Here is a 20,187-nt window from a genome sequence, read left to right as displayed (position 1 = left end):
AAAAGTGGGTGTTTGTACAAAGGGAATGAATATTACATAAGGAGGTTAGAGTAATATGTAAATCTGTCCCCTTATCTATATGTCCTATCGTTTAGTTTTTCCGTTTCTCTAGGTGGAAGAGTTAGCAGAAACCTACTCAGAGTTTTCATAAAATAATTTTGCATAGTATGGCTGAGTTTCCTTTGGCAAATCCTAGATACATATAAAATAAGAGATGGGAGAAAGGAAAGAAACATAAGAACCACTAAGTCCAGTGGTCACATCAGGACCAGATGTTGTCAGATAGCTGTAATTTCTAATATTCTATTTCCGTACTGTTCTAAAATGACTTACGACTAATTTATCTGGGGTATGAAGCAGATTTTTCAAAGCTTCAAAATTTGAGCTGAGAAAATACGATCACTGTATGTATATTTATATTTAAAAATTAAGCAGCTAAGTATTAAAGATTTTTTCCCAGTGATGCAATAAACTTTGTGCTTAGCAATGTGCTTGACCCTGGGTATATAGTGGCAAACAACACACAGTCTGTGGATGTACAGAATCAACATTTTCCTTGAAAAATCTCTTAAATCACTCATAAATTACAATGTACACACTTTCTGTATATCACCTTGTACAGAAACATTCTTTATAAAGACAGAATATATTTACAGCAATCTAGAACACACAATAAAATTATATGTGCAATATATAAAATACATGTATTTAAAAGGGTGTGGGTTTACGCATGTGGATGTACGTATCAGAGAAGATGCACATGTGTAGGTGATGGTCTGTTGTGCCCATATCTTCAGGCCACCTAGGAAATCAACACAATTGCTCAGCAAGTCTAAAACAGCAGTTTCTCTTCCAGCACTGGAATAAATTGCTGTTCTTTGGTTAAACACTATAGGTTTGGCATTAGAAGCCATGTTGTATGAACATTACATATGACTGGCTAACACAATCACACTCAACACTGTGAGATGTGCATACCTACACAATGAGATCAGTTGAGGTGACAGAGATTCACATCTTTAATCTCATGTCTATTTCAAAACAAAAGCTCAGTAGTAGGATGTGACTACAATATTTAAATGATTACTTTTATCATGATTATACTTTTGGCTGAGTATATATAGCTGAATTCACATAAATTAAGTGTGATGAGACTCCACTGTAGTGATTAGATATGGAACTTTAGTTTCTTACTGTGTGTAGTAGAGAGACTACATGTGTACAGAAGTGCTATTGTGAGGACTAAGGGAGATAACATATACAAAGTCCATAATATTCCTCTTTCCCAGATTCATGATATTAAAATTTGGGTTTGAGGTAACTCAAAGTATACATACTAATGTGTACATTTAGAAAATCAAGGAAATTTTCTAACACAGGTTGTCAACTATAACTCTCCATGATGCCATTTTAAAATAAGCAGTTAATTATTAACTTGAATGCCTAGGTTAATCATAACCACATAGTATGGCAATAAACTCTTGGTCAGAACTAGGCAGTCCACTCTCATGTTTTGTTTAATTTTTTTTTTCATTGTGCATACCACCCCTTAAAAGAGATGAAATTCTATAGAGTTTCACATGTATAAAAAATGGTCAGAAGTATAATTAATGATCCTTTAAAAGTAACAACAAGAATTTTGAATAACTGTGCCAAAATTATAGATTCTTTTTAAAGCAATCTCTATATAAATTAATAATAATTATATATATATATTTTTTAAAGTACATGGATTTTATTGTTACTATCAATCTGCTTTGAGAGACACAAGTGATGGGATCATCAGCTTGAGAAGAATAAGTTACAGCGTGTGACCATCAAGAGCAGCCTAAATTGCTAAAAAGTAGGAGGTGAGAAAACAAACACATATATTTACCAAAAACTTAAATATGAACTTACAGTCTGTCTCATTTATGTCAGGTGCCAACAAGATGATGCTGTAAAAAGTTGTATCAGTGATGCTCTGTAGGTAACTTAGTAATTAAAGGCAAAGAATTAGAGACTGAACTCATGGAAAAATCAAAACACATGGTTGCTTTCCTTATTTTCACACAAATGACTTGCAAGTTTTACACAATTTCCCATAAGTTTAAACCTGGTATCAAAATCATATACAAAAGAGTAAATATTGTATTTAATAAAGATTTCATAACAAATATAATGGGTATAAGCAGCTTTAAAACATGAGAATTCTATAAAAGCCATGTAACACAGGGACTATGTGACAATATGACACAACTACGGTCCTTTAGTACCTGGAGGACAGGGAAAATAAATACCTAGTAGCTCGAAACAAGTACTGCTTCAATGGCAGAGTGCTCTGAGGATATCTGCTGGGGATTTTGAGATTCCAGGAATTGACAGGGAAAAATCAATCCATAAGAAGATCAGGCTAGATGTGAAAAATGTACACCCATTTTCTTGGTATCATCTGTCCATCAAAACCTCATTCCTATCAAGCTAAATCTCCATATGCTAACTTCTCTTAGGAGCAGGTATGAAACAGAATTCAACCTAGAGCTTGAATGAAATTTTAAAAGTTGTAACAGAACAAAAAACAAGCAGTAATCAAAAAGCTTGTTAGAAGGCAACCTTACTGTTCACTCTCCAGAGACTGGATCCATTAGTAAATCCTCAGAATGGACAAAAGTTAATTCACTACATAATGTTAAAGCCCCCAATTAAATTGATGAACACGGCATAGTTTGTGCTCTGAAGGAGCCTACAAATATTTATTGAGTGCTTACTACATGCTACGCACTGTTCTAAATGCTTTAATGTATTTGTCACTTAATCCTCATTACAATATTATGATGTAGGTACTGTTATCATCCCTCTTTTACAAACAAGGAAATGTCTATTAACCCAGAGAATATTTAACCCAGACAGGTTAAATAACTTGCCCTAAGCTACAAACTACTAATCTCAATAGTCTGGCTCCAGAGCACATGTTCTTAACCATTATGACATATATTTTGGAGAAAGAAAAGAAAATTAAAGAGGCCTAACTACACTGACCGTATTTTATGGATATTCTAAGACTGTCCTAACTTCAAATATTCTGTCCTATTGTCAAATTATTACCCTCATTTTGGTTGGAAAAAAAATTATTTACAAGAGAAATGTACTAATTTATATGCCTGATATTTAAACTCAACAAAGAACACCATAGCATGATATATTTGCTGTGCTTAGTAGTTATACATTAGTAGATACATTTAGCTACACATTAATAGTACCTGTGAACATAACATGGCTGTAAAAAATGCTGCCTTTTATTGCACAGAATTAATCAAAATCATTCAAAGTGATTTTGAAGAAATCTGGAGTACCATAATATCACTAAGATTTTTGAAATTTGGTCATTTTTAGTGAAGAGAAAACAAATAACCAGTCTCCACACTATTAAATTACTAATATTCCAAACTACTTTGAGTGTTACTACCATTATAATTATCAAGACAAGTACAGAGGCTGCTTTGAAAAAGTCATGTTCAACTTTTACGACTGCTATATAGAGAAAAAGAATGCAAATATCTCTTTCATAAATATATTAAGATGCTACCTATTGGAGTCTCAAATGCAAATAATAATAGCCATTAGATTTTAAGGAAATCTTCATATGGAAAATAACTTTAAAATGATATTACTATTAATATTTATGATAAGTAAGAAAATGACAGTATGAAACACAGTTTTTCCTTTCCCTACTGTCATTTATGGTTTGATTTCAGATTGGACTTTAGTAGTCCTAATTTCAATCTTTTTCCCCACAATTTTTCCCATTAATGATGCTTTATATTTGATGATGTGCTCTATAAATCTCTATACACAGAACAGTAGCTTACTTAGCAAAAAACTCCACGATTTTTATTTTTGCACTTGCCAAAGTTAACCTCCTAAAGAAAACACACACACACAAACACACTTCACTCACTTTTAAGCTAGAGGCAGTCAACTGTTTCAAAATGCAATAGTACTTTCAGGTCTAGACCTGCAGTAAATCCATCAGAAAAGTTCTTGGGAAAGTATGATCTCTCAAAGACAAATAAGCCACAGAAATGTGCTTAGCTTGTTGAAAAATGAGTACATACTCAAAATAACTCTAAACAGGGGCGCCTGTGTGGCTCAGTCAGTTAAGTGTCTACCTTTGGTTCAGGTCATCATCTTGGGGTCCTGGGATCAAGTCCCACATCCCGCTCCCTGCTCAGTGGAGAGTCTGCTTTTCCCTCTCCCTTTACCCCCAGCCCCCTCATGCTCTAACAAATATATAAAATCTTAAAAAAAAAAACCAAAACCAAAAACCTCTAAATAATATCTCATAGCTTCAACAGTTTGCTGGTTAAAAAATATTCAAACCCTATAGGTGAGTAATTTGAACATTTATAGAAACAACAAATCAACGGCATAAATACCAATGCTTCTCAATCAAGAATGATGATTTTTGTCATCTTTCCTTATATTTGTCTGCACAAAAAGGATGTGTGTGTGTGTGTGTGTGTGTGTGTATATATATATATATATATATATACACACACACGCACATATATAAAAGAGGCTTACTGTGCCTCTAGAATTATATTCCTAAGATTAGAACACATTTTCTGAAAATCATCTACTGGGATGGGTCACTAAAGGAGACTGTGGAACATACTTTCCTAGAAGTCTTTAACAAGTAAGGATGGTGACCAGTGGCTATTAAGGGTGCTGTGACAGGTTTGCTGGCCTTCATAACCCTGGCAACTGGTGTTCAAACGGATGACCTACTCTCAATGCCTGTCAGTCATTCAACTGCTCTCAGTGCCAGTAACCAAAATGGCCATGCCTGCAGTAAGTTTGATTCTCCAAAGTCACTGATGGTTTCAGAAAGAAAAAAAAAATCTTTCCAGTCCATTCTTTTCTGATGGCAGCTTGTCTATGCCACAAAATTTCACACAGGGGCCTTCAAATATGTGCCAATTTATAAACAGGCAGACAAAAAGATTTCAGCTTTTCTGAAAATACAACAAACTGACACAGACGGTCTTCCCTTTTTAGGGAGTGGCTTACTGATTTTTCCCTGAAATCAAAAACAGAATTTAAAACACTAGGAATCGCACAGAATTTTGGAATTGTAAAGAACATTAGAAATTGTGTAGGTAAAAGGAACAAGTGCTAAAAGGTCAAGATCTAAAACCAGACGATTAGTTAACAGTTCAATGTGGAATCCAGATTTTAGATTCCTAATCCAATGTTCTCACCACAGCACACAGCCTCTCCTTAACCTATCAATATGGTGTTAAAAATATCTCCAAATAGCAACAGAAATATGCAACTAGTTAACAACTTACAGAAAAGTATTTCTGATATACTTCAAGTCTATACTCAATAAATGATCAACTAAGACTGGCACAGAGCAATTTGCCTACTTTTCAGACAGTTTAAAGTATACAGCTACAAAACTGATAAAAGATAAGAAAACTATTTTGATTCTCAATTATGATTCTACTGCAAAAATATCAATGCATACTGGTCACTTACTTTTAGGCACTATGCTAGGTGCTGAAGGTAAGAACGAACATGATTTCTTCCTGTTAAAAAATTTTTACTAAAAATTATGTTTATAATATTGTTTTAAATTTCTATAGTACTTTTTTTTAAAAGATTTTATTTATTTATTTGATGGAGAGAGAGAGAGACAGCCAGCGAGAGAGGGAACACAAGCAGGGGGAGTGGGAGAGGAAGAAGCAGGCTCCCAGCGGAGGAGCCTGATGCGGGGCTCGATCCCAGAACGCTGGGATCACGCCCTGAGCCGAAGGCAGATGCTTAACGACTGAGCCACCCAGGCTCCCCAAAATTTCTATAGTACTTTGTAAGATGCATCTCTCCACTGAATCTTACTAACTCCTGAGTTAGTACTGAGTTTAGAAAGAGAATTATGATCAGAGTATATGATTCTATTCTGTTGCAGCTTTTTTTTCAAATCACAACACTGACACTTCTGGCTTCCACCACACAAATATTTAAAATCTGAAGTGTACCAGATAGGTATGATCTGTAAGAATTCTTACTATTTTTTAAATCCCACCTTTATTTCAAATTATTCAAATGGTAATGCTGGTTTTGATACAAAGACTCTTTCATAACAATTACAATTATATGCTAAAAGTTGCTAAAACTTAATTTCTAATAAATGACAACAATTTTGATAAATTATCAAGGTAGCTACTAAAACAATACAGGAGAAATGAGTAATTGTTGGGCTAAATATGAAATACGTTATTCTTGTAGTAGATATAAACTTGGAATAATGGTTAGTATGTATACATTTTTCCTTTTTAATTTTATGTAATTTGGGATCACTTAAATTATCGCATTAATTATATGAGTTATTTAGCAAGCAACATAATACAATTCCTATCCTAGCAATGAAGAAAAAGAGGCAAAAATCTGATATAATCTGCCTTTTCTTCCCCATACACAAATACGAAGTAGCAGTTTGGGACTGGAATTTAGTTCCTTAACCCTCTAGATCAGAACTCTCCATAATCCACACTAAAAACAGCTTCATCTTAAGAAATATTAAACTTGAAAAAGCTCTAAGCTACCACATTTATTATAAACTTACAAATTCTTTATCAGCACATTTTAACTTTAAACTCCCCAAACTATGATTTTAGGGAGAGGGAGGAAGAGCACCTAAAAATTTCTTAACCAGGATCAATCAGTTCACAGAATAAAGTATTAAAGGCGAATAAGATATAGCTATAAAACATTATTGGTATATTTAAGGTTTAATAACCTTTTCCAATGATGGAAATCTCCACACCTTCAAGTTGAATCCTCAGACTTCACTATGTGTGGCTTCATATTTCTTTTTTATGCCCTAACATTTTAGTTTCTCCTCCCCAATTTTTAATTTTTATTATAGTATTTTCCCCAAAATAATTGGTTATAAAATTTGCTTTATTTTTTTAATTAAAAAAATTTTTTAACATTTATTTCTTTGAGAGAGAGAGAGAGCACGAGCAGAGGGGAAGGGGCAAAGGGAGAGGGAAAAGCAGACTCCCCATAGAGCAGGGAGCGCAATGTGGGACTCAATCCCAGGATCCTGGGATCATGACCTGAGCCGAAGGCAGACGCTTAACCAACTGAGCTACCTGGGCACCCTAAAATTCACTTTAAACATAAACTTAAGGGAAAACTCAGGCATACCAATTCGATATATATAAAAATAAGCGGTATCAAGAAACTTCAGCAAATAGGCATTATTATACTGCATGTAAGGTTACTCTGTATTACTAAATAGAGTCTAATATCTATCTATTTAAAAACATGGCTCCCAAATGGAGAAAAATATCAATAATTTCAGTCTATTGATAGCTGAAATTGCTAATCTGACATCAAGAACAATTTTACCTTCTGGATTTGGTCCTGACCAGAGGTATATAGATTTTTTTATAATAATATTTTTTTATTATATGTCAGTCACCATACAGTACATCCCTGATTTTTGATGTACAGTTCGATAATTCATTAGTTGTGTATAACACCCAGTGCACCATGCAATACGTGCCCTCCTTACTACCTATCACCAGCCTATCCCATTGCCCCCACCCCCCTCCCCTCTGAAGCCCTCAGTTTCTCAGAAGGGGGAATGAAGCATGACATATGTATATATTTTTCTATATCTAAATAAAGATCCCTGAGCTTTGATGAACAGAGATTTCACCAAAATTTCTGGGTCTTCTTTTACAAATCACCCTTAATTTTAATTTGTCCCCCCCCCTTTTTTTTTTTAAAGATTTTATTTATTTATTTGACAGAGATAGAGACAGCCAGCGAGAGAGGGAACACAGGCAGGGGGAGTGGGAGAGGAAGAAGCAGGCTCATAGAGGAGGAGCCTGATGTGGGGCTCGATCCCATAACACCGGGATCACTCCCTGAGCCGGAGGCAGACGCTTAACCGCTGTGCCACCCAGGCGCCCCTAATTTGTCCCCCTCTTTTGGAATGGTCAAGTCTGATTTCACTTATCTTTGGAGATGGTGTAAGGTCACCTGACTCTCTCTTCCTTCATATTATTTACTACAGTTGTATTGATAGCTTGGCACTTGATATCCTGTCATGGTTGAAACTTCTAGGCACAATTACTTTCCAAATAGATTAACACCTGGGTGTTTGACAGTGCAATGGGGTTCTAAGAAAATGAAACTAAAAGCCACAGTGGTTTGGGTCCCTAGTCACATCTGTAATGCTAGCAGTTAGCAAAGTGGCCAACAGGATTACACAAACTATGTCTTTCTGTTACCTCAGGTAAGCCCACTTATGAGACCTAACACCTCGTAAGGGGAAAGGAAATGAACATTTATTAAGTGATACAGAACAAAAACTCTCTTGGATCTGTATTTCATTTAATTCAACAACAACTCTACTGAATAGTAATTATTCCCATTATACAGATTAAGAAGTCTGTCCAAAGTAATCCTGCCAGGAACTGTAAGAGCCAGGTACTGAACCAAGGAGCTTCAGATTCCAAAGCCAATACTTTTAGTACTCATAAGATTTTAAGGCTAGACCACTGAATAGCATGTAGAGCACCTGGTACAAACTCTCTGTGTCATATAAGAGGAAACAGAGGCCCAAAAAAGTTGAGACTTGTCTAAGGACCTAATACTTGTGGTGAAACTGGGATTTGAATTCAAGTCTCCTGACTTCCAGTGCAGGTCCGTGCATAATAATGATCCTTATTTTTGCTTGTGTGTGTGTTTGGGGTTGAGTCTTGCTTGGTATAATTTATATATATTTTATAACATCTTGACTGTCTCCAAATGAAATTATATGTGTGGCAAGTTCAGGGATATACATTTTTAGTGACCAAAGATATTAAATGTATTTGGCAGGAATAAAAACTTAATTGGTGTTTGTAAATTATTACATGTTGTAAAGAAATCTCTTGCCAATATACTTATTTACTCAGTTAGTAAGTGCTTATTATGTACTGGCTACATGCTTGGCAATAAGAATATAACTGTATATAAAATAGAAAGATTCCCTATCCTTCTCATGGAACTTATATCCTGGTGGAGGACATACAAATAAATAGGCAATTATAATGCAGTGAGTCAATGCTATGACGGTGGGAATACAAGATGCTACGGGAACAGGAAGCAAGAATACCTAACTCAGACTAGACTTTTTGAAGGAGGTGGTATGAAAGATGAGTAGGAGTCAGCTAGTTAAGGAAGAGGTATGGAGTGTGCAAATATTTCAGGGAGAGCATTTGCTCAAGAGATCAGGGAAAGGCCAAGGAAGCTGTGGGAGGAGAAATGAACCCAAAGAGACAAGCAAGGACCGAATCATACAGGTCCTTGAAAGAAAGGGCTTTATAATCTTCTCTGTTACTATTACTTGGGGAACTTTAAAACAAACAAATCACAGATGTCTGGGCCCTATCTCAGACCAATTAAATCAGAATCTCTGGGAATGAGACCCTGGTACTGGTACTTTTAAAAAGCTAACTAGATGATTCTAATGTGTAGCCAGGATTGAAACTACTGTTTAAGCTATACAGGGAATTAAAAATATACACTTATTACTGGAAATAAAGAAAAAGGTGATCTTAAGTAATTAACTTCTCTGGGCCTTAGTTTATCTATTAAAAAGCAGGATGAAGCAGGTTAGAGGTAGCTTGAGATAGTGAAATGACTCAGAAAACACTGGTTTTGTCAATGAGCCTGTCACCTGACACCTGTATGACCTTAGATTAAAATGTCATTTCTCAGAGATAGTAATTCTGCCTGCCTACAGGATTGCTGTAACTCAAGACAACACTTAAGAAAACAGCTTGGTAACTGTGCTAATAAAATATAAACCACAATATTACATGATTTATGCTGCTAAAATTGCACAATTTTAAAGATCATATTTTTACCAAAGATGAGATCTTTTATGATGCTTAAGGAACACATTTCACTTAAAGAATCTCACCTACCTTGGAATTCAAGATATTAAAATAATAAAACAGAGAACTGATCCTTTTAATGCTACTCTAGTTACTAAAGAGATCAATTGGGATTAAGTTAGCTCTTTTCAAATAAACAGATCAACAGCGCAAATGCCCTTTAACAACAAATGTAAAAATTCCTTTTTCAGTAAAGGGCACAAATCAGGAAAGCTACACACAAAGTAAACTGTTTTAGGAAAAACGTTATTATGATCTATCTTCTTATACAAGTATTTTATTTATAAATTTAGGTGTTTTGTTTTTTTTAAGGGAATACTTATTTGGGATGGAGAGGATCTTAATCCTGACAGGAAGGAAGCTCTGCCTCCAGAAGGACTGTTCCATACACAGAGCCAGACAAAGTTACTGTTCTTTTAGTCTCCCTTTTACATATATCCAGCCCCATGAGAATACACACATTCATGCAGTAATCTTTCAGTTCTAGTATAGCATTGTATCGAGTGACATCTCTTCCATGCTATATCCGGTTCACTTAAAATTTAAAAATTTTAGTTACATAAAAACAGTGTTTTGCATTTACATATGGTTCATTTTTAATTCTTCAACTAAAACTGACAGAAATGCCTTTCAAACTTTAAACTCACAGTCAACTGAATATTAAGTTAATATTCATTTACTTTCTTGCTATTTCCTCCATAGAGCTATTACTATGATGATATGCTATATCATTTCTTTCAATCACCTATTTTGTGAAGAGAAGCATTATTTTACAAAGATGAAAAATGAACAAGAAACTTTTGAAAAAAGTTATGGATGACATTTTATTTAATTTTATCCCAAAACACAAGACAAGAAAACTTAACAAAACAAGCACCAACACACACACACACACACACACACACACACACACACACACACCTCTCCCCTACTGGGCCCCCTTCAGATAATTTTGGTTGATGACACTGCAGAACAGTTAATCTGATAATTAAAATTTTCCATAACGTGTGATGTTTAGCTAGAGATCTATGCTGTCAACCAGAATTCAACACTTCAGTTAAAAAGCTTAAAACTTGAATACACAGACATATTAACAAATTCTTACACTGCAGTTACTTCAAGGGCCTCCTATTAAAGACATAACGTATTCTGATTTATCCAAATTAAATTAGCAACATGGTATCTTAAGTATTTTTCAGGTCTTTTCTCAACATCATCACACAATCCAGCATGAAAGCAAATTTGTAAGCAAATACTCCCGAAAATCTATTCTCTAAGGAGAAACGCATGCGACCAATACTGCTTGCAGTGGTTGAGATGTGGCCACTGAAATCTTCCGACTTGAGTTACCAGGAGTTTATCCACCCAAGTTTTCGAGGGGTTCTCCCAGGCCTCACAAACTAGATTCAAAACATGATCTCGAAAACCCAAGTACCGCATGTGCACAAAGGCGCTGGAATGAGGAAGCTTTTCTAAAACGAAATCACAACTCTAATTCATTAAAGAATATGCGGGCTGTTTTCCTCAAAGCCCCCTCTTGTTACGCTGCCTTACCCTTTATACAACTATGTAAACAGTTCCCCAGTTATTGACATCTAAGAAAATAGCTTTCGATTCCTAAGTCTGGGAACTAGCCACCATCACCACTATTCCTTTAGCATCCTAAAATAAACCCCTCAAGCCGCGGTCAAAACACTGGCTGAACGTCTGGTGTTTACATAGTCCAATCCTGGGCGTACCCTACCTTTCTGAACCACTTAGGAGCTGTGAAACGGGCATCACATAATAGACTTAGTAAAGACACAAATCACGAGACAACGTCTCGGGTCTATGAATGAAAGATCCAATACGTTTGATTGTCTCGGTTAAAAAGAAAAAAAACAACCTCGAGAGGAAGGGTGGGAGGGGAACTGCGGGGTGGGGGGAGCGGTTTTCCTTCCCTGCCCCAGCCGGGCGATTTAAACTCAGCGTGAGGCAAACGCAGGGTCGCCGGGCTGGCGGAGCCGGAGTCCTGGGGCATGACAGCCCCTGTGGAACAGCTCGCGGCTCCGCCAGGATCCCTCACGCCGCGGTGCTCGCGGCAGACCGGCCACCCGCGGGCCCGGTGGGCGTGCAAGGGTGCGGGGGACCGAGCTACCGCGACCGGGGCGGCGGCCCTGGGTGCACTTCCTCAGATTCCAGCCGCCCCATCCCCAAAAATGAGAGAGGAAGGAAACCAGGAACGAGGCGGCGGCCAGGGGGGAAAGGAGAGTAAGCGGCGAGCCCTCGCCTCTGCATCTGGGTGAGGCCAGCAGCAGGCGGGGAAGAGGGAGCTGCGATCACAGGCGAACTCCGCCGCGGGCCGACGCTGAGAGACGACCCGTGGGTAGCCCCCGCCCAATACCACCGGCGCGCCGGAGAGGCCCCCACACCCACCCCGTTCCCATCCCGGCCGCGCCCGCTCCCGGCCAGTCCGCGCTCTACTCACGCTCGGGGCTCCTCCAGGCTCCGCGGCTCTAACCGCATCGGGTCCCAGCCCCGCGGGCGGCGGCGGCGGCGGCGGCGGCGCCGAGGGAGAGGAGAGCGGGCGGCACGGCCCCCGCCTCCCGGCCCCTCTCCCCCGCCGCTCCGGAGCTGCCCGGCCGGGCCCGAGCCCTGCCTCGCCGGCGGCCCCAGCCCCAGTGGCCGCGGCAGCAGCAGCCCAAGACCTCAGCGGCCGCAGCGGCGGCACCGGAACTGCCGCTTTCTCCTTCTAGCTCCCTCTCCTCTCTAGCCCCCGCCACACGCCCCCGCCCCCGTCTCCTTTCTCTGTCACCCTGTTTTTTTTCCTTTTGTTTCCAGAATAAACTTTATTGGTCTCTTTTTCCGCTCACATCGTGTAAACAAACAACGAACTCTTCCCCACCCCCTCGACTCCCCCCCTCCTCGCGCAGAGGAGGGTAAGAGCTGAGGAGGGGCTGAGCCTACAATACCCCGGAAGCAGATGTGCAAAGGAGAGGAAGTGAAATTACTGAGACCGGGAGGGGGAAGTGGGCAAATCGGGTAACAGTGCGCCAGTGCGCCTGCGCCTTGCTTTTCCGCCCGAAGTTCGGGTGGTGGAGGAGACTGTTTCTGGAGCGCGTGTGTTAATGCTCGGTCTTTTGCAGCAGTGAGGATGTTGTGTCATCCTAGGACGGCATATGTGTTGTTTATCTGTTTCCACGGGCACTAGGCAGGCTAGCGTAGAGATACGGGAGTATTGGGATCGAATGATTTCCTTCGCTCATTTTACGAAATGAGATTTCCTTTCGTTTGGAGGCGAGAGAAGGGGCCTCGGTGGCTAACCGCCGCTGTCAGTGGCTAACCCGAAGTGGTTATGGATACTAGAAAGAAGGCATTTTAGGAAGCGTTGCTGCGCGTCCTTCTGCCAATGTAAAGTTATGTTATAGCCCAAATCGGAAGAGGAATACACTGCCATTGCGCTCTGCAATCCCTTGACTCGCTCCGGGGAGACCTTTTGCAATGCTTTTTTTTTTTTTTTTTTAATGCAGATTTGGATTAGCTTGTAGGATTCAATTCTGACTTGAGAAGAAGAGGTTTTTTCGCGTAGTGCCATGGAGACTTCAGAAAAGCCATCTTAGCTATAGATTTGATTCAAGTTTTGGTGCTGCGTGCCACAGAAGCCCACTCCCCCCCCACCCCTTTCTTGGAGAGTAATGTGATCTGTTGCCTTTTGAGATCGCTGCTAGTAAGGGTACAGTGTTCTGCGTGTTTCTCCCCCTGGTGGTCTTTCATTGTATTGAAAAGGCACAGGAGCGTGATTGTAAGTCTGCAATGCAAGTCCGCAAACATCCGTTCTTTCTTGAATTTTTAAGTAGAGGACTTGGAAGTGACCCACCCTAGAGAGGTTACAGTCTTATTTATCATCTGAGAGCAAAAACTGGACCAATAACCAATTTTTGCTCGAACACCACACGTCCATTCGCAATCATAAATGTGATTCATTCCTTTATGTTGTCATAGTTTCATTTGACTCTTTCTCGTTTTCTTTCTTTTCTTAAGCTCTGGTTTTCATCTCACATTCCAGGGGTCTATGTTTCTAAATATCTTTCTTGAACCAGGGTTTTTTTCCGGCAGTTTCAGGACACGATGTTACTCCAAGGCAGGGAATTTAAGGGCGGGGGGGGGGGGGGGAGCAAATAATACTGAATCAGGAGTCAAAGAAACCTTAAGGCAGCATGTTCAAAACTATGTTTCCAGGCACAGAGTTTTGTGAGATATTAATAGGTAGACTTTGCTAGGTATATTTTTCTTTCTAAAATTTATTTTTAAATAAAATGTTAATTACATTGTATAATTTTTGTTATGTGATGATAGGACTTAAATCATGTGTCATAGCAGAAAATCCCATAACCTGGTACTTGAATGCATGATTATTCATTTTGCAGGAGTAGCATTTATTGCCCAATTCTCAGTCGATGCATTTGGTTTATTTGGTGACCATTGATCTATCATGTGTTTTATCTTGCTTTCAAAGGTGTTTGCACTATTATTCAGTGTGTACAGTATGTTAGACATCTATATGACAAAACTCATTGCTCAAGTATCCTGTGGCTGTAGGAAGAATGTTTTAAAGGAAAAGTTGAAATAGCAATTCTCACACTGTCAATCAAATGAAAAATGGAATACTTCAGAATTTAAGAATTGCATTCTAAATTTTTCAAAGTTAGGAGGTGAAATGTCCAAGATGAAACAGTTATTCTATTCTAATACATTGAAAATATGGTTAACAGCTACTTGCCTTTTGGATTTATTTCCACTGGAAATAAAGATAACTGATACTTGAATATGCATTGTGCTCCAAAACATTCTCTAACAGAGCTTAAGTCATTGCTGAGCTTCGAAGTCACTTGAAAACAAGAATCGGTTTGGTTATGCAGCAATGTACTCTGGGTGTATAAAACTGCCAAGTTCAACAGTGAAAACGCACAAAAGGATAACAAAGTGAGCTACTGTATAGCACTTTTTGATTCAGTTATGGTCAGAAAACGTATAATTTATTTTCAAGTTGTTAAGTTTGTTCTGCCCCAAAATATCTTACTGAATGTGCCATTTGCACTTACAGAAGATCGTTTTATGTTCATTGTTGAGTGGAATGTTCTATAAATGTCAATTATATCAGGTTGGTTTATAATGCTGTTAGGTCTTCTGTATCTTTACTGGTTTTCTCTACCAGTTCTATCAATTTCTGGGAGAGAAGCATTGATGTCTCCAGCCATAATTGTGGATTTGTCTATTTCTCCTTTCACTTCTATGTATTTTTGCCATATATTGTATATTTGAAGCTCTGCTGTTAAGTACACACACATTTAGAATTATGTTTTTGATGATTGACTCTTTTTAACATTATGTGCTATATCTCTTTGTCCCTCGTAATAGCCTTGTTCTGAAATCTATTTTTTCTGTTATTAATATAGTTACTCCAGCTTTCTTTTGAGTAGTATTCCCATGATATATGTTGGTCTCTCTTTTTAATCATCTGTGTTGTTATATTTAAAATGTGTAACTTGTAGGCAACACATAATTGGGGCTTTTTTTTCTTTTTAAAATTTATGCCAGTCTGACAATCTCTTTTATCAATTGCTATGTTTAGATGATTTACATTTAATGTAATTGTTGATATGGTTGGATTTTGGCCTACCATTTCATTATTTGTTTTCTGTTTGTTCCTTATGTTTTTTCTGTTTCTACTTTCCTGCATTCTTTTGGATTATTTGGATATTTTTAATTTTACATTTTAATTTATATATTGTCTTTTTGGACATCTTTCTCTCTTTTGTATTTGCTTTATGGCTTACAGTATATGTACATAAACTTTCAGTGTCTACTGAGTGTTAGAATTACATCACTTCAAGTAAATTGTAGGAAGACACTTTGCAGTCATAGGTCCTCTCCCTCCACTTATTGACTTTTATGTCATAGTTTGTATATGTGTTATATTTATAAATATGGAAACCCTTTCGGATAATTTTATAGTATTTGCTTTCAACAGTTATACATATTTTAGAGAATTTAAGTGGAAAAATAGTCTTTTATATTTCCTCACCCATGTCTATTTCTTTTCTTTCATTCCTAAAAATCCATGTTTCCTTCTGATATCCTTTCCCTATAGCCTGAAGAACTTCCTTTAGCATTTCCTTTAGAGTGGTCTGCTGGTGACAAATTCTCTTAGCCTCCCTTCCTCTGAGGATATTTTTATTTTGTTTATGTTCCTAATGGACATGTTAGCTGATTATAGAATTCTGGGTTAACAGGTTTTTCCCCTATGGTTTTTAGAGATGCTTTACTACTCTCCTTAGGCTCCACGTGCAGTCATTCAAATAGTTTATCCCCATATGTAATTTGTCATTTTTCTCTAGGTTATTTCCATATTTAACATTTTTTCTTTCAATAATTTATCATGTGTCTAGATGTTTTTTTCTGTTTATTCTACCTGGGTTTGCTGAGTTCTTGAATTTGAAAATTTATATATTTTGCTAAATTTGGGAAGTTTTCAGAAATTATTTCTTCAAATATTTTCCTACCCCAATTTCTTTCTCCTCTTCTGGGAATCCAGTGACAAGAATGCCAGACATTCTGATATTGTCCTACCTGTCTTTAAGGCTCTGTCCATCATTTTCGATCTTACTTATCTCTCATATTGGATGATTTCTATTCATCTGTCTTCTAGTTCACTTACTTTTGTCTCTTTTATATCCATTTCTGCTATTGAGCCCACCCAGGAAATTTTAAAATTTCAGATACTGTATTTTTCAATTCTTAATTTTCTAACTGGCTCTGGTTTCTATATCTCTCTAAGAACCTGTATTTTCCCATTCATAAATTTGTTTGTCCTTACCTCAGGGAGGATAGTTAGTAATACCCTACAGATATTTTTATGAGGTTCAGTGGGAGAAACAGCTTTTAAGGGAAGAATAGCCAATTTTACTGCCTTTAAAAAAATCCAGCATTGCTAAGAAAACAAATTTTGCACCTTGATCACAACCAAGAACAATTTTCTTACACTCAATAGCTATGATTAAAATAATTCTGTACTTGCTAAGGATATTTTCAATGCCATTGTATAGTCTAAGGATTTGCACACTACTCTGCTAAAATATTTCTACCTAGGAAACAAGAATATGTGTATTTGTGCTACGCTTGTAGTTGGTCAAACCAGCTGTGTGAGAAAGATAGGATTGTGAGGTTCTGATAGGAGGGCCATTTCAATGTCAGGTAAAACAAATCTTTTAATTTAGCCAAGTAATTTTTAGTGTTCCCAAACCCATGAATACCTGAATATTGAAAAACCAGCAGTTTATTTTCTTCTTCCCTTTTGTGAAACATTCTCATGTGAAACAGAATTTTTACATTATGTGACAATAAAAACAAATTGTAGAGGTAAACTTGAGTTTGCAGTAAGTAAGAGTGTCCACTTCAACAAACATCATTCCTGGCAGTTAGTGGGTGTTGTATGATAATAAGGCTCTGTTCTTATTACAATGTTGGGTTTTGACAAATGTAATTTTATAAGAGCTTCCTCACTCAAATGTTATTTTTATTCCTTTAAAACTAATACATAACAATAATGAAAAGTTTAAAGGGAAAAAAAGTATTCCTAAAAGATAAAAGATGGTTATTTTTACTTCCATGTACATCTTCCTAGTCTTTTTTTCCCCAAGGTATATACACAAAAATTATTTTACAAAAGAAGTAACCAAAAATTACAACCAACTTAAATAGTAATCAGCGATAAAAAGAAACAAACTACTGATACATGCAACAATTTGGATGAATCTCCAGAGATTCACCTTTTGTAAACAATTTATTATGCCTCTTCGCCATTTTCCTGGCCTCTTCATTTATTTGAAGTGCTGTATTTTTCATCTAATAAATTCCCATATGCATCTGAATCTGTTTCTGGACTTTACTCTGTTCCATTAATCTCTGTCTATGCTAGCATAGCGGTATTTGAATTATGGTAACTTTATTATTCATTTTGATATCTGATAGGTCAATTCTGTTTTCACTATTCTCTTAAAAAATGTATTGGCTAATCTTTCTGAGAAATTTTAAATTCAGGAAAGTACAAAAAAATTATATAAAACACCCATTTTCCTGCTACCCAGAATTAACAATTGTTTAGCAGTTTGTTATACTTGAGTGAAATTTATTGTTTTACATCAAAGAAATAAAACATTGCAATAAAGCTGAAGTACCATTTGACCCCTACCCAAGTTTCATTCCAATTTCTCTTCCCCAGAACCAAACGCTATTTTTTAATTTGGTATTTCTCCTTCTTAGTTTTATCTGTATTTTTCATACTTTTACCTACCTATATTTAGGAACAAGAAATAGTATTATTTTTTTAATTAATTTTTAAATTAATTAAATTTTAAATTAATTTAAATTAATTAAAATTTTAAATTTGTAAATTAATTTTTAAAATATTGTCATATATGCCAATCAATAGACAATTAAGTTATTTTCAATTTCAATTATTTCAATTTCCATATTATTTAAAAATTTCCGTATTACAAGCAACACTATGTTATCTATCCTTCTATGTCTCATGTATGAATATTACTATGTCGCTACACAAATTTACTGTTCTATCAGTTGTGGATTTCCCCTTATCTTTCCTAACTATTGATAATGTTAGAGTTTTAAACTTTTGCTAATTATCGAGTAAAAACTGACATCCCATCACCAACTTGTTTTCTTTTAATATTATTGCTGTTGAGTTTCCTTCTCTTCTTTTTTAAAAAAACTTTTAATGCAGTTAACACATGCACATAGTTGAACAGAATACAATACTAAAAAGATTATATAAAAAAACGGTAGTTTCCACACCTTCTATTTTATTTTTGAAGACAAACCCATTAAACTCTTCGGTTATTCCAGAAATTCATATTATAGAACTATTTATTTCTTGTTTTAGCAATTTCTTGTTTTAGCTCCTTTAAGTAAACACAAATTTGCACTCTCCCCTTATCCTATACCCTCAGTATAATTATCAGTTAAGAATTAATATTTACACTATGACTATATTAATATTTTAACTTCATAGCTAAGTAGTACATGTTTTTCTGTCTTGATAAGATTTTAATTTTCTTGCATTATTTATCATATGTATAACTTTTCTATATAACTATTCTTACTCTTTTTCCCCACTTACACAACAATTATGTCATGTGCCTAATACTAGTTCTTGTCCTCAAGGCTCAGATATATGAGATAATCCATCAATTCCACTTGTTTTTTCTGAGACCTCTTCCTGGAGCCCTTCATCCTCCTGCTCTAGTCTGGACTGGTTAATTTCTAAGCTCCTGCTATCTGTCATCTGGGACCTCCCTTTGCTATTTCCTATTTTGCTGTCCTTGTTTCCTGAGTCCTGTGTTTTCCTCTTTCTTACTACTTCCTCATTTCAGAGGAGTACTGCTCTAGTAGCTTCTTGAGAAAGGGTGAATTGGAAGTAAGTTCTTTGAGATTTTGGATATCTGAAAAGGTTTTTATTCTATTCCAGCGGTTTTCAACCCTGGTGGAATATTGGAATTACAAGGGAGAGTTTTTAAAACAAAACCAAAATCAAAAAACCTTCTCAGGCTCTGCCTCAGACCAACTAAATGAGGAGTCTGATATTAGGATCTAGTAGTTTTTGAGGAGATTCTAATGTGATACCAGAATTGAGAACCAGATTGCCTCAAACTTGAAATGAAGGTTTGGTTGGATGTGATAGGCAGAATTCTAAGATGGCCCTCAAGATTTTTTCTCCTTGAAGTACATGACTTGCATAATACCCTTCTATTAAGGGTGGGTGATACTAGTACATATAATGGATATTATTCCATGAATAAGTTTCTAATCAGTTTACTTTGAGTTAATCAAGAGAGATTATCCTGGTTGAGTCTGCCTAATTAGGTGAGTCTTTCAAGAGAAGGAGTTTATTTATATTTTTCAAGAATCCACTTAATGTCATCTTAAGTTTTAAAATTCTTTTTACAAGATTTTATTTATTTATTTGAGAGAGAGCGAGAGAGCGAGCGAGTGAGCAAGAGAGTACAGAGCGGAGGGAGGGGCAGAGGGAGAAGCAGGCTCCTCGCTGATGTGGGAGCCTGACACTATAGCAGCGGCTGGGCCCCATCCCAGGACTCCGGGATGATGACTTGAGCCAAATGCAGATGCTTAACCAACTGAGCCACCCAGGTGCCCTGTTTTAATGTCATTTTTAGATGGGAATTTGGAGGGA

At 36.8% G+C, this 20,187-nt stretch overlaps 1 protein-coding gene across 2 annotated transcripts in view; it reads right to left on the bottom strand.

Moving 5' to 3' along the window:
- The window catches only part of PIK3CA (phosphatidylinositol-4,5-bisphosphate 3-kinase catalytic subunit alpha), a 79,726-nt gene extending 67,038 nt beyond the window's left edge, over positions 1-12,688 (bottom strand). Inside the window, exon 1 of one of the 2 annotated variants that reach the window (XM_026498330.4) lies at positions 12,409-12,688. The gene's annotated coding sequence lies outside the window, so the exon portion shown is untranslated. Of the gene's footprint in view, positions 1-1,899; positions 1,974-12,408 lie in introns of those variants that run through there. The other variant, XM_026498340.4, reaches the window with a different exon arrangement.
- Positions 12,689-20,187: the final 7,499 nt, after the last annotated feature.

The sequence above is a fragment of the Ursus arctos genome, unplaced genomic scaffold, assembly GCF_023065955.2.
Source record: "Ursus arctos isolate Adak ecotype North America unplaced genomic scaffold, UrsArc2.0 scaffold_4, whole genome shotgun sequence".
Classification (NCBI taxonomy): Eukaryota; Metazoa; Chordata; class Mammalia; order Carnivora; family Ursidae; genus Ursus; species Ursus arctos.
This window is presented reverse-complemented; position numbering and strand designations above follow the sequence as displayed.